The sequence below is a fragment of the Borostomias antarcticus genome, assembly GCF_949987555.1.
Source record: "Borostomias antarcticus genome assembly, chromosome: 5".
NCBI classification, from domain to species: Eukaryota; Metazoa; Chordata; class Actinopteri; order Stomiiformes; family Stomiidae; genus Borostomias; species Borostomias antarcticus.
Window position 1 is genome coordinate 24,671,580 of NC_140238.1, and position 15,261 is coordinate 24,686,840.

The window sequence follows — 15,261 nt, forward strand, 5'->3', positions numbered from 1 at the left end:
TGTGTGCGGTATGGGGTTCACACACCGTGCTACGGATCTGCATGTAGCGTGACAGTTTTGCTGATTTTTGATTTGCACAGTTCATCCACACACTCATCCTCCACCCCCAACCCAATCACACCCCTCCGCTCTCACTCTCTCTCTCACACTCTGTCTTCTGTTGACATCCTCTGTTTGTTTGTTTGTTGGTTAGTTTCTCTGTGTTGTATCTACTATAGTCACTGTGCTATGAATTGTCTCCCTCTGCTGGACAAATAAAACACAGTCTCTCTCTTTCACACACTTTCTTCTCTTTCCCCTGGCCTGCAACCCCCCCCCCCTTCCCAATTTCTTACACAGAGACCTGTTTGTACTGTATGTTTTTTTTGTTACTATATCCATATTATTATTATGTTTGTATTGTATGGTTGTATGGTGTATAACCATATTATGGTTTTGTAAATAGTTCTTTCTTTTATATTGAAAAGGTGATTTTTACACAAGCACAAAGTACTGCACTCCCTACTCTAGAGCAATGAGAACATGAGTACCATCAGCCTCATGGCTAGAGGACCGTATGTGTGTGTGTGTGTGTGTGTGTGTGTGTGTGTGTGTGTGTGTGTCTGACAAGGCTGAGCTACTATGAATCTGAAATAAAACACTGTAATGGCCCTTTATTTAGAGGGTCCCCTCATATATGGTTTACAGGTACTCAACTAACTCTCCACTAGACCCTCACCTGGACCAGTGGTCTGTAGGTAGACTAACTCCCTACTAGACCCTCACCTGGACCCGTTGTCTGTAGGTAGACTAACTCCCCACTAGACCCTCACCTGGACCCGTTGTCTGTAGGTAGACTAACTCTCCACTAGACCCTCACCTGGACCCGTGGTCTGTAGGTAGACTAACTCCCTACTAGACCCTCACCTGGACCAGTGGTCTGTAGGTAGACTAACTCTCCACTAGACCCTCACCTGGACCCGTGGTCTGTAGGTAGACTAACTCTCCACTAGACCCTCACCTGGACCCGTGGTCTGTAGGTAGACTAACTCTCCACTAGACCCTCACCTGGACCCGTGGTCTGTAGGTAGACTAACTTCCCACTAGACCCTCACCTGGACCAGTGGTCTGTAGGTAGACTAACTCCCCACTAGACCCTCACCTGGACCAGTGGTCTGTAGGTAGACTAACTTCCCACTAGACCCTCACCTGGACCAGTGGTCTGTAGGTAGACTAACTCCCCACTAGACCCTCACCTGGACCATTGGGTCCACATCAACAGATGTGATAGATGTGAGTGTCGGTACATCATCTAGGGACACCTCAAAATATAGTGTTGCCAACATTGGACCCATTGACTTCAAGCCAAAAGAAAGGACCGGTCTTCTATCAGAACCAGCCAGTCCAGAGCCTCTGTCCCCAAGCAGACCTGACTAGATCCCTAGATTAGCTCATCATGTCCTGAGTTGGCATTTCATAGTTTTTATAAAAGAAGACGGGGGCCATGCAATGTCATGTGAGTAGAACTTTAGTTATTACAAAGAACCCTTTTCCTCTGAGTGTTCCTCAGTCCGACACCTTCCAGTATTCATCTCATCTGGTCACGTCTACCTGAGGTTTTGTACAGATCTGTCTGATGAGAACAATAAATGTATATTAAAAACAGATGTGTTGGTTCATCCTTCCTTTGCATGATGTCACATGACTTCTCCAGTTTCACTACCCCTTTATTCATTTTCTTCTGACCAATCTCATCACGCACAAGCCTGGCCTACAAGACTGCGACTCCCTGCTGTTTGACTCCCCTTCCCCTGCTGTTTGACTCCCCTTCCCCTGCTGTTTGCTCAGTACAAAACGATGCCAGAGCAGCTGGGGAATCCAGATGACCTTGCTGCTGTACTTGTATTTGGTGGTGGATAAGCACTGCCCCATGTGGTAGCTGTAACCCCCCCCACACACACACACACATCATGAGAAGGCTCCAGAGCCACCTTCTAGCTGTAGCAGAAATGTTAGGATGCAGTGACCATGGTTGTCCACTGGATGGCGACCTACATCACACTTTGCTTCAAGCCTCAGCCCAAGAATATCTAACTCAACTCCAGTCATTTCAGTACTTCTCTCCAGATGAGTACACACAGTACTTCTGGCCAGATGAATACACAGTACTTCTGGCCAGATGAATACACAGTACCTCTGGACAGATTAATACACAGTACTTCTGGAAAGATGAATATACTGTAGGCTACTTCTAGACAGATGAACACACAGTACTTCTAGACAGATGAACAGTAGGCTACTTCTAGACAGATGAATACACATACACATTACTTCTAGACAGATTAATACACTGTACTTCCGGCCTGACTGGATGAAAACATGCTCCTCACAGAGAGGTTCAGACTTTATTCACCATAGACCCTGTAAACAAGCCATCGTCTCATTATAGCAATTACATGACACAAAAAAATATTAATGTGGTAGACATTTTAGTCATGTGGTAGATGCTCATGTTCGTCATGTGGTAGATGCTCATGTTGCCGTGTGGTATATGGTAATGTTAGTCATGTGGTAGATGCTCATGTTCGTCATGTGGTACATGGTCATGTTACCGTGTGGTATATGGTAATGTTAGTCATGTGGTAGATGGTCATGTTCCCATTTGGTAGATGCTCATGTTCGTCATGTGGTAGATGGTCATGTTACCATGTGGTATATGGTAATGTTAGTCATGTGGTAGATCGTCATGTTACCATGTGGTAGATGCTCATGTTAGGCCTGGGTTACATGGGAATGTTTCACCCCTGTTTAAGGGACTTTCAGTTCCCGTTTGCACCTCACAGTTGCACAGAAAAGGCGTTATCATTTTGAAAACCTGTGAAATTTCATGAACGCTGCGAGGGGTGTTTTCGTTCTCATTTTCCTTGATTCTGTTCTTGTGTAAACAGGCGAACGCGGTCTCATTTTGATAATGACGAAGGACGTTCAGCTATTGTACAGTTAAATTATAACACTACATAATTTTAAAGCCCAGAATGTGATTGTAGAGGATAATTTTAAAGCCCAGAATGTGATTGTAGCAATGTAATTGCTTAATCAAAATAGGCTACTCTTGTCCGACCAAGATTCTATAGTTTATAGATCTACTCGTCGAGCAATAAAGCTTGTTAGACAAAAAAATCGGCTACAGGATAACTATAGCTTAATAAAAGGATAGCTTAATAAAATAGACTACGAGTTTCCTAATTATTAGTCTCTCTTCAGACTCAAATATTACATTGAATCGCTGCAATCTGAATACTACATAATAGAGTCTATGCCTCTTCGCTGCCCAAGCTCGTATTCTGAAGGTGTATCGGTTCAAAATTGAAAGAGTGATAGGGCGTAGCAGTAAATGAGAGACGCTAGCCCAGGTTAGATGGGCGGGAACGCCTGATCGCGAAAGTCATCACTGATTGGTATCGCAGGGATTCCTGAGAAACCAATGAATCGCCAGGATTTGAGCACTAGATTTTCTGCATTAAATGTACCAGACCCATAGCCTGGCATCGCCAGCCTGATCTCGTTAGCTCACATTCGATTTCACTCCGCAGATCAGTCCAGGCTCGAACATAAATTTGTTTGTGCCAATCACAACCGTTTATCTAATATGGGGCAGGTTTAATAAGATGACAGAAGAGAGGAGCACCTCGTGTCCTCAAGTCGTTTTCCTTTCCAGTGGGGGTTGGCCTCCGCCAGGGCTGCGCTTTGTCACCAATCCTGTTTGTGATTTTCGTGGACAGGATTTCGAGGCGTAGCCGTGGGGAGGTGGGTTTGCAGTTCGGTGAGCTGGGGATTGCGTCGCTGCTGTACCTCCAGCACTCTCTGGTTCGCAACTGAGTGTGAAGCAGCTGGGATGAGAATCAGCACTTCTAAGTCTGAGGCCATGGTTCTCAGCAGGAAACCGGTGGTCTGTCCGTTCCAAGTAGGAAATGAGTCCTTACCCCAAGTGAAGGAGTTCAAGTATCTGGGGGTCTTGTTCACGAGTGAGGGAACCATGGAGAGGGAGTTTGGCCGGATAATCGGAGCAGCTGCTGCGGTTCTGCAGTCGCTTTACCGCACTGTTGTGACAAAAAGAGAGCTGAGCCAAAAGGCAAAGCTCTTGATCTACCGGTCTATCTTCGTCCCCACCCTCACCTATGGTCATGAAGGATGGGTCATGACCAGAAGAACGAGATCACGGATACAAGCGGCCGAAATTAGTTTTCTCCGGAGGGTGGCTGGGGTCTCCCTGAGAGATTGGGTGAAAAGTTCAGTCATCTGGGAGAGACTCGGAGTAGAGCCGCTGCTCCTTTGCGTTGAAAGGAGCCAGTTGAGGTGGTTCGGGCATCTAGTGAGGATGCCTCCTGGGCGCCTCCCTAGGGAGGTGTTCCAGGTGTGTCCGGCTGGGAGGAGGCGCGGGGTAGACCCAGGACTAGGTGGTGGGACTACATCTCCGCACTGGCCTGTGAGCGGCTAAAGATTCCCCAGGCAGAGCTGGTTGATGCTGCCAGGAAAAGGGATGTCTGGGGCCCCCTGCTGGAACTGCTGCCTCTGCGACCCGACCCTGGATAAGCAGATGAAGATGGATGGATGATGGAACAGAGGAGCACCGTAGAGGCATTTTCGCTGATTGGTTGTAGGTCTATCCAATTGTGTCCAGAGGCTTTTTGATCTATGCCCGTTGGTAACATCCCTTGGGAATCGGAAAGCAACTGTGAGTTCTATTTCGTGGAGCTCCGCCCCACAGAGCTAGCTCCTATTGGCTGGTGAAACCTAGCTAGCTACAATTGACTGAAGAAAAAAACCCATACACTCACCTGTGTCCAACCAGGTACGGTGCACCACTGTATAAGCCTGCACAGCTGTTCCTTCCCCTCCGAAATTTTCAGCTCGAGAATACGAATGAGAAGAAAAGAACCGAAGATGACTGTGCAGCGACTCACCTTGAAGCCGGCGGCGTCCGTCAGGATCCCCAGACAGCGCTGAACAGTCTACTGGAAAGATTCTATAGTGACGTGGGATATCCACTCCACTCCGCTGCATGGGGCCACAGTACACCAGGGCGTGTCTGATGCTGTCTCCTGACTGCCAGACCAGCGTTCAACATTCACCGGGCGCAGTTCTTCGACTGCCTGCCACCGTCGCACGGGAACCAAGCTCCTGTACCCGCGGAGGGTGGCTCAGATGGGATTGATGATGTCGGCGGTCCACTTCAGCAGCCTGCCCCAATGCTGTCCCATCCTCCGTCTGTTGATGAGGCAGGAGGAGTCATCTGAGGCCGCCGACGACTCACCCTCAGCTAACCAGCTAATCGGTCTGCATGAAGAGAACAAGAACGTTGTCTTCGACCCTCCGGTAAGTGTATCTGGTTGTTAGGTGCGACTGTTACATGTCTAAACAGAACATAACATGCCATAACAACCGGCTATGTGGGTCCAGCTCAAGCCGCGGAAGTTTTCATGCTCTTCATGCTTCACGCCAATGCTGTCCCATCCTCTGTCTGTTGATGAGGCAGGAGGAGTTTTCTGAGGCCGCCGACGACTCACCCTCCGAAGCCCAGGATGTTAGTGGCTTGTCATCCAGTGAACTTGGGCCCAGGTCTTTTGAAGCTACTGGAAGAAGCTGCACATCATCTCCTTGTTCTCCCAGAGGTTGTGGCTGTGACAGGGCTGCCTCTAGGTTGACGCTAACCGGTCTGTGTGAAGAGAACAAGAACGTCCTCTTTAACCTTCTGGTAAGTGTATCTGGTTGTTAGGTGCGTCTGTTATATGTCTAAACAGAACATAACATGCCATAACAACCGGCTACCTGGGTCCAGCTTGAGCCGCGGAAGTCTTCCCTGCAGAAACAGCAGATGTGACGACCGCAGGTCTCGCCGGTAATGTACTTGTCCGATTAGTGGGTACGACATGACCGGGCCGGCCAAAAGGGCTCCAGTCCCATCGGAAACCTGTGATGAGCTCGGCTCGAGCCGCAATGTCTTTTCCTGGTAAAATAGCGTCTTGACCGCAGAGTGAGAGTGTAGGCTACTGACCCATCCATTAGTGAGTACGACGGGACCATCCCTATCTGGGTGCTGGTCCCATTGGAAAAATGTGATGAGTCCGGCTTGAGCCGCGGAGTCTTCCCTGCGGAAACAGCAGACGTGACGACCGCAGGTTTTGCTGGTAATGTTCTCCCTGCCCAACCGGTCAGAGTGTCCCGACCGGTGCGGCTGCCCACCTCCAGGCTCGAGGACAGAAGCGACGGACATAACCACAATGCGCCGAGATGCGTGACTATCTTGCGTTCCCCCCACGCTCTTCTAAGAGCGGCAGTGGGGATGTTTCCATTAAGGCGACAATAAAAATCCAGTTATTATTTTTGATTGTACAGTCTGAACCTCGTGGGTGCCTAGTCGAACTACAAGCGACATAACCGTGTTGTAGCTCCTTCACACTGAGGAGGGGTTTGGATGTTATGTGTAAGATGGGTCCAGCTATTAGCTACCACCCCATCTGAAAATGTTGATGTCTCCGGCTCGAGCCGCGGTGTCTACCCTGCGGAAACATCAGACGTGACAACCGCAGGTCTCGCCGGTACTGTACTAACTTGCCCGCTAGTGAGAACGACAGGACCGGGCCGGCCAGGGCTCCGGTCCCATCGGAAAACTCGGAGGGATCCGGCTCGAGCCGCGGAAGTCTTCCCCTGCGTAAACAGCAGACGTGACGACCGCAGGTCTTGCCGGTAATATACCATCTTGTCCGTTGTATTAACATGTCCGTTAGTGAGTACGACGGGACCAAGCCGGAGAGCTCCGCTCCCATGGGAAATCTTGGATGTCTTCCCTGCTGTTACAGCAGACGTGACAACCGTAGGTCTCGTCAGAAATATACTAGTGCGTCCGTTGGTGAGTACAACAGGACTGAGCCGGAGGGCTCCGGTCCCATCGGAAAAGTTTGGTGTGTTCGGTTGGAGCCACAGAGTCTTCCCTGCTGTATCAGCAGACATGACAACCGTAGGTCTCTCCGGTGAGATTCTAGCGTGTCAGCAAGTTGGGCCGCTGTGTCTTCCCCTGCCTTATTCAGGCATGTGATTGGCAAAGGACCAAAAAGCAGGAAACAAATATGGAGTGTGGCACAGCAGCTGCGGGTGTCCAGGGCCCCCCGAGAGAAATATTTTTGACATAAAACCCCACATTTGGAGGCCTCTGGCACATTCTAATACCACTCTTCCATCATATACACTGATCGCATATAAGCCAGCATATTTATTCACTGACACCTTCACTGTAAGGTACTGTATATCAAGACATGCCACAATGTATTGTTTTACTAGATTCATCAAATTAGCATATGGATGGTAAAGTATAAGCCATGACAAGAACTTGTTTGAAAAATAAAATCATTTATTAATAAAGTTTCTATGTAACATTCTTTTTAAGCATGCATATTGTGAAATGTAGCCTTCTGATTGTAGAACACATTTGCCATGGGGAATAATTTTAAACTTTTTTAGTCTTCTTTGTAACAAGCTTCGTTAGAGCCTGCAGATGCCTCTTTTGGAACTTTCGCCTGGCACTCACAGCTGCCACAATGGCATCTTTGGCCATTTTCCTGCCAGCCATTGGATTTCCAGAGTGATAAGGCCTTCTCTCTAGTTCTTCCTTTTCTCTGAGCTGTGTTCTGTACCTCTTGCTCAATAGTTTCACATTTCTGCACAGCTGTTTATCAACAGGACTATATTTTGTCTTCAGAGAGTAGTGCTGAATGGCCTCATACCTGCATGGCCCTGAGATTGTATTTGACAACTTGATAGGACTCATATGTCTCTACACTTGTGTTAGAAGCTTTGGCTTCGAGGATGCTGGACATTGTACTGAATGCAGATTCCACCTGTGGACCATGAAATGGGGATAGTGCAGACATTGCAAGCTTACAAAAAGACCCCTCCATCAATCGTTTTCACTTTAGGGCTGTTCAGCGGTAGCCTGGCTGCCATTTGTACAGTACATGCTTGAAATCAAGAATAATGAAAATTATCTTTAGAATGTAAGAATAGTCAATTCCCTTAATTCCTTTGGTATGACAGAGAAAAGCAGGATAGATTATTTTAGTAATAATGTAATTGTTTTAGTAATTATTAGTGCTATAACAATGTCATCAGTATCAATGTGGAAATAATTTTCCATTTCCTAAGTGAGTAAATTAACGCTAAACCTTGAACCTTGTTGGGTTTTTTTGACTCAGGCTTTGTGAGGCGGGCTTGAATCCTAGCATTACTGTGGATGCTTACTTAGAATCTATCTTTTATTTAATGAATAAATGAAGGAATGAATAGTTCATTCATTCATTCACTGATTCATTCATTTTTGGAAATCAGTATCGATACCCAGCCCTAGTATTGATGTGTTGGCAGTCATGTAATTAAGGTTACAGCTAAAAAAAAAACAGGTTTTAGTAACACTAACCAAATCGATATTGAATCGAATCGAATCGTGATAATCGATTCTGAACCTTGTGATTCGAATCGATTCTTGAAATTCGAATCGATATCCAGCCCTACTTCACACAGCATCACTTGTGCGCTGGTGTAGCCAGCTAACATATAGCTAGCTAGCTATCGAGTGCTGCAATGATAATCAGCTAGCTACATACAATCATAAAAAGGAGGCCAAAACCGTCAAATCAACAATTTATTGAGCATGCCTAACACAGGGGCCAGAACTTCGGCAATACTGAATTCTCAGTGTCGTGACTTCAGCTTTTAACCTGACTTCAGGCCAGGTTCATTAACACTAGTCTTATTGAATGGTCTTTGCATCAGCTGAGCTCTGCCCCCCCTTCAGACACAGGGGCTGCTTGGGTCCTTCCTGGGATCACGTTACAAGACTGTAGGCTACTTTTAGAGGTGACCATTTGCTATAGACAAAGGATCATGCTGACTCAGGGACTAAAGCCATCTGTTATAACTCACATGTTAAACTCCTTATTAACACAGTTCCAACTAAAGTGAAGTTTATTCATTACTCTAATAAAATGACTACATAAGAGTAATACAGATGTGATTAATGTAACACAGGATAAAAAATATACTACACGTCAAAGTAGACCTGTATATTAGACATGTTAGACATATCACAAGGACTCTAACATTACTCCATCTAGCGATCTCCTCCTCAACGGACCACACAAGCGTGACTAGAGTAGCGTTACGAGTGGCCCGCGCGCTCCTCCTCATCGTGTCATTGGTGGGCTCCATGTTTGAGCTTGATCTGAACGCAAATCTTATATCCTTGTCGATACTTGGGGAAAAAAACAACTCAAATCCTCTCCATTTCATGTGAACTAGAGACATTGGCTTGGCATGGATCCGGAATTCCGGTTTTATCCGAAGAAACTCCCGGTGCTCCCGATGGCCACCCCCCGCCCCTGCTTGTGGTAATGTAGCCTACAGTCTGCACCTCATGTTGCGCTTAGTGTAGCTGGCACACGGCGGGGCCATGCTGCAGCTCCTTTGCACAATGAGAGAGGGGGCGGGATGTTTTGAATACGACAGGTCCGGGCCCCTCTGAGCTTCGGTCCCGTCGGGAAAACTTTAATGTGTCCGGTTCGAGCGGTGTCTTCCCCTACTGTCAAACTAGTAGGCTAGACGTGACGACCGCTGGCCCCTCCGGTAATGCAGGAACGCGGCGTTCAACTAGAATCGTTGATCAACCACTGCCCTGTTTAAATGTTGTATCCTCGGTTCAGGCGGCAACATGCTTTACTGCTCCTACGCTTGCCGACGGGGACAGACAGTATGGGAAGGTGTCTCACGCGTGCATGGGTCAATTAGATAATGCTCAGTTACTCTGCATGTCGTTGTCGAAACTGTCTGGTTCTCATGCAAATGAGATGATAAGTTTCCTCAAAGATGTCGAGAATAATTATTTCTCTCTCACAACACGCATGCGCCGGCTAGCTTGCGCACTGCCGTTGAGCATAGCGGTTGTGAACTGTCTGGGCCCCATTGCTTTCTGCCTTCTCTAGCAGCGTCGAGCGCTGAGCACAAGAAGGCTGGTTATGCTAATGTGGTGATGAGATTCCCTGAATTACAAGGCTCTGCCGCTTTGTCTAAATGAGCAAATCGACGGCATTTTTCATGTCCCTTTCGAGGATAGCCAGCCTTGGACCAGGACAAGCAGAGTTTCTCCGCTGTCCAGTGACGGTCAGGGCCAAGTTGAATTACGGCATATTCCTCGATCTGGCAGTAGATGTGCCTCCTGGACAGCTGGTTACAGCGTGTTCTGATGGAAGGGTATTCCATTCAGTTTCACTGCCCCCTCCGCCCTTCACGGGCGTTGTGGAGACGGTGATACCGCATCCCAATCAAGCTGCAGCCCTGTAGCGTTGCTGTTTGCGCATGCTCCCTGTATGCCTTCCCGCCAGTGGGGTCTATCTTACCATTATTAGCCAGGGGTATGGTCGGATGGCCTATCAGTGATACTGATACCGCTGGGCCGTCACTGAGCGATATGGTATGTGGAAGTGATGGCCATGACGTCCGTGGTTCATACCTCATTCGCCGAACGTGCTGTCCAAGAGTGTGTGCGCGGCTTCCCCCTACCCCAACCCCTGCCTCTATCTGGGCCCAGGCACATTCACGCACACACAGACATACACCAGTGTTTGCCATGTCTCTCCTATGATGTTTTTAGCCTCTCTTACTCTGAAAATGTAATTTAATGTAATTTATTGTTTTATAAATGTTCTTAGCCGGTAGACAAACAAACTCCAGGAACTTGCTCGATCGCCTTGTTGAGAGGGGCCAGGGAAGAATTTTTACAGCTCACTTTTCTGGCCCCCAGGTGATACTGGTTTTTTGCTTCCCTCTGGAATATGTAGGGGTGGGACCTATGCCCACCTCCCTTGTTCTCTGTAGAGTGCATTGTGTTGCCTCTGGGTATGAAATGCGCTATACAAATAAAGCTTTGATTGATTTGATGGTTTGATTCCAATCGAATGCAGAAGTGCTCCAGTAACTAAATTAAGCTTAGCTTTGATAGCCTCTGGAGCACTTCTGCATTCGATTGCACCTGCTGCAGGGTCATTCATTAGCATTAGCTCTTCTCGCCATTGTGAGCAGGTTGGCTAGTTGTAGCTATATATAATAACTTTATATTATAGCTTCTTGTTTCCTTTTATCAATTACTGCAATATAGTCTGGGCAGCCACATATCCCACATACTTCAACAAACTACTCATTATCCAGAAGAGATTCTTAAGAATGATTTCTCACTCCAACAGATATGCACCATCTGCACCTCTCTTCAGAAAATACTCTCTCCTACCAATAGATAAATTGAATGTTTATCAAACATGCTTATTTTTGCACAGGTTTATTAACAGGAAGCAAGATCTCCCCTGCACGTTCTGTAATTTCTTTATTTTCACACCAGACATCCATTCACACCACACAAGGCATAGCAACAACAATCTCTACATACCTCCCACTTCCCACCCGAACATCAAGTCACCAATTCAATATCTCCTATAGAGGCCCTAAGCTCTGGAGCGAATTAAGTTTACCCTTAAAATCTATATCTTCTAATTTAGTTTTTAAAAAACAATTAAAAGAATATTTACTTTGGTCCAGTGTGTAAGCATTAGCCTTTCATTATCTGTTGTACCTTATCTTTCTTTTAATTTACAAAGTCTATTTGTTAGCCGTTACTTTACTTATAATTTGTACTCTTATTGATAGGGGTGGAGCTCTGTACAAGCCCAGTGGGGTTCGTTCCCTGCTTGCACCGTTGTACGATGTGCTAAATTAATAAACTCTAGCTTGTTGAGCACTGAGCAGTACAGTCAGATCTCATTTTTTTGTGGTAACAGATCAAACCGGAAATAGTTGAGGTCGACGGACGAGTTATGCCATTGGTGGATTATGAATATATAGGCCTATATTTTTTTTTTAAAGGTAGCCTAGTTAAAGCAATAAATACACTTTTAAAATTAATGATGATTTTTTTGTTGTTGTTAGAATTTGAGCAGAGTTGGGCTGGCCAATCAGGGGGGGCACCTGCCCCCTCTATAAAATCGCCCATGCCCCAGTTGTTGGTTTGCCATGGCCCGGGGAAGGTGGATTCACCGCTGTCTAAACAGCATCTCTCTCAGTGGATTTGTGGGGGCATTGCCAAGTCTTAGGAGACGGCAGGTTGCCCTCTGCCTGGGGCTGTTCGGGCACACTCTATGCAACCTGGTCTCACTTGTCAGACTTCAGAATTCGACATTTGTCCATCGCCTCCAAATGTCATTTCTAGACGGCCTCCAAACGTCATTTCTAGACGGCATCATACAACATAACAGTTACAGTAGGCTATGATGAAAATAACATATGCGTGGAGGCACTTGGGCAGTGAGCATTGAGCATGTCCCCTCCAGGCGTGCGTGCCCGCGCAGGGGTCTTGCGATATGCGGTGCGCGCCCACTAAGTGCCGTCCGAGTAGCTCCAATCCTGGGTCCAGTTTCGTAAATTAGCCTGATCTCTGTGTCCACGTCTATCCCCTGTGTTGATGTGGATGGTGCTTGTGTACACTGAATAGCTAGCTACCTAGCATCCTAGCGTTAGCTAGCGTTAGAATACAAGCTAGCTAATGCTAGCTAGCTAATGCCAACAGTAGCTATAAGAACAGTAGCTAATGCTAGCTAATAATTGTAGATGTGTGCACAATAAACAGAGATTTAACGATGGTTACGTATTGTAACCCTAGTTCTATGAGTGGAGCGGAGCCCCACAGGGCTAGCTCCTATTGGCTAGCGAAACCCAGCTAGCTACATTGACTGAAGAAAAAAACATACACGCACCTGTGTCCAACCAGGTCCGGTGCACCACTGTATAAGCGGGCTACGCCCGCACATCTGCTCCTAACCGAAATTTTCAGCGAGCAGACTGCGGGGTCAGCAAGTCTGTTCCCTGTGGGGCTCCGCTCCACTCATAGAACTAGGGTTACAATACGTAACCATCGTTCTATTTCGTGGAGCTCCGCCCCACAGGGCTAGCTCCTATTGGCATAAGCGGAGCTACACGACCGCACCATACACTCTTGCTGGCCCCAGTAAGGGAAAATCCAGTCAGGACACAAGCCAGGGCTCCAAGGCGAGACCATACTAACAGTTGATCCGACCCAAGCACTGGCCCCACCCCGCCACACTCAGTCTATCACAGCCGAGGGCAAGGAGAGGTACGTGGGGCGAGAGCTGGACCAAAGCGGTTACTCCGTAACAAGCCCGTCCCAGCCTCACACATAAACAGGAGCGGAACGTCACTAGACGGGCCTGCTCCTATCTTAGCTGAACCGGTGAGACCTGAGTGAGTCACGTCTGCTTTCCTAGCAGGAAAAGACCCCGCGGCTCAAACCGGTTCTCCAGTAGCGGCGAGACCTGCCGTGGTCAATTCTGACTCTTTCACAGAAGACCCCGACTCGAGCCGAACACCTACATGAAACATCCTGTCTAACGCTGGCTCGCACCGGCGGCTGTGTTTAGCACAGATGACGCCACAGAGACAGAGGACATGGATAAAAGGTAATAGCGGACAAAAAGGAGACGGGGACGACCAAGTCGCCGCCGCACAGATGTCCTCCACTGACACACCATTGAACAGGGCAACTGACGTGGCCACACCCCTTGTGGAGTGTGCCCGAACAGCACCAGGCAGAGGACGACCCGCAGTCACGTAAGACTGGGCGATGCCCTCACAGATCCAATGGGAGAGACGCTGTTTCGACAACGGAGAACCCACCTTCCCTGGGCCGTGGAAAACCAACAACTGGGGGGTGGTGCGGACCGCAGTCGTGCGCTGGACGTAACACGTCAACGCACGCACAGGACACAACAAATGCAGGCGGGCCTCTTCCTCGCTCGCATGAGGTGGAGGATAGAAGGCTCCCAGCTCCAAATCCTGTGCTCTATAGGCGCCCCGGACCACCTTCGGAACGAAAGATGGATCCGTGCGCAACACAGCTTTGCTCCCATCACCCGTGATGAGAAAAACTGTCAACGCCCTCAGATCACTGACCCGCTTGCCCGACGTCAGAGCAAGGAGCAGCGCGGTCTTAATCGATAGCCACTTGAGAGATAACCGCTCCATTGGTTCGAACGGCGCTTTACATAGCGCATCCAGAACCAAGAGCAAATCCCAAGGCGGCGCCGCAGCCTTACGCACAGGGCGAAGACGGCGCGTGCCGGCCAGGAAGCGTTTAACCAGGGGATGCCCGAAAACCGTAGTTTTGGCGAACCCCTCATGGCATGCGGAAATAGCACACGCATACACCTTGATAGTGGATGCTGCCAAACCGCCACCATGATCCATCAGGTGCTGAAGGAATTCCAAAATCGCCTCGACCGAGCATGACTCGGGAGCGAAGTCCCTTTCCTCACACCAACGCGCAAAAGCAGCCCATTTGCCAGAGTAAACCAAGGCAGTGGAAGCCGCGCGCGCGCTCTGAATTGTACAGATCACGGCCGGAGAGAGTCCCCTATCAGACAATCTCCGCCGTTCAAGAGCCAGGCCACCAGCGGCCGTCCCAAGACTGGAGGTGCGCAAATTGAGCCCTCCGCCTGGGACAGAGCGTTCGGCCAATGAGGGATGTGCCACGGTTCTACAGTAGTCATGGCCATCACTTCTGCATACCATCTCGCCCAGTGGCGGTCCGGCGCTATCAGTATTACCGATGCACCCTCTGACCGCACCCTGGCCAACAATGGTAAAATCAGCCCCATCCGCGGGAAAGCATACAGCAGCGCCCCCGGCCAGGGGGCATGCGCGAACGCATCCACGCCCAGCGGAGGCTGGTCCTGCTGTCTCAGAGAGAACCAGAGGGGACACTTCGCGTTCTCTCTCGAAGCAAAGAGATCCACCCCTGCTCTGCCGAACCGGGTCCAGAGCTGAGCCACTATCTGAGGATGTAGGCTCCACTCGTCCGGGTGAGGCCCGCCCCGAGACATCAGGTCCGCCCCGACGTTCAGACGGCCGGCAATGTGCCGCGCTGTCAGTGACCGGAGATTGACATGAGCCCATCGCCACAGCGTTACCGCCAGACGGTGAAGCGCTGGCGAGCGGACTCCCCCTTGTCGGTTGATGTAAGCTACTGTGGTCTGGTTGTCTGACCGCACCAGCACATCGCGCCCCTGTACCAGGTGTACAAAGTGGCGCAATGCCAGTAGCACCGTCTCCAACTCCAGGAGGTTGATGTGGCGCCGTTCTCCGACGGCCCACAAACCACCTACGGCCTGGGAC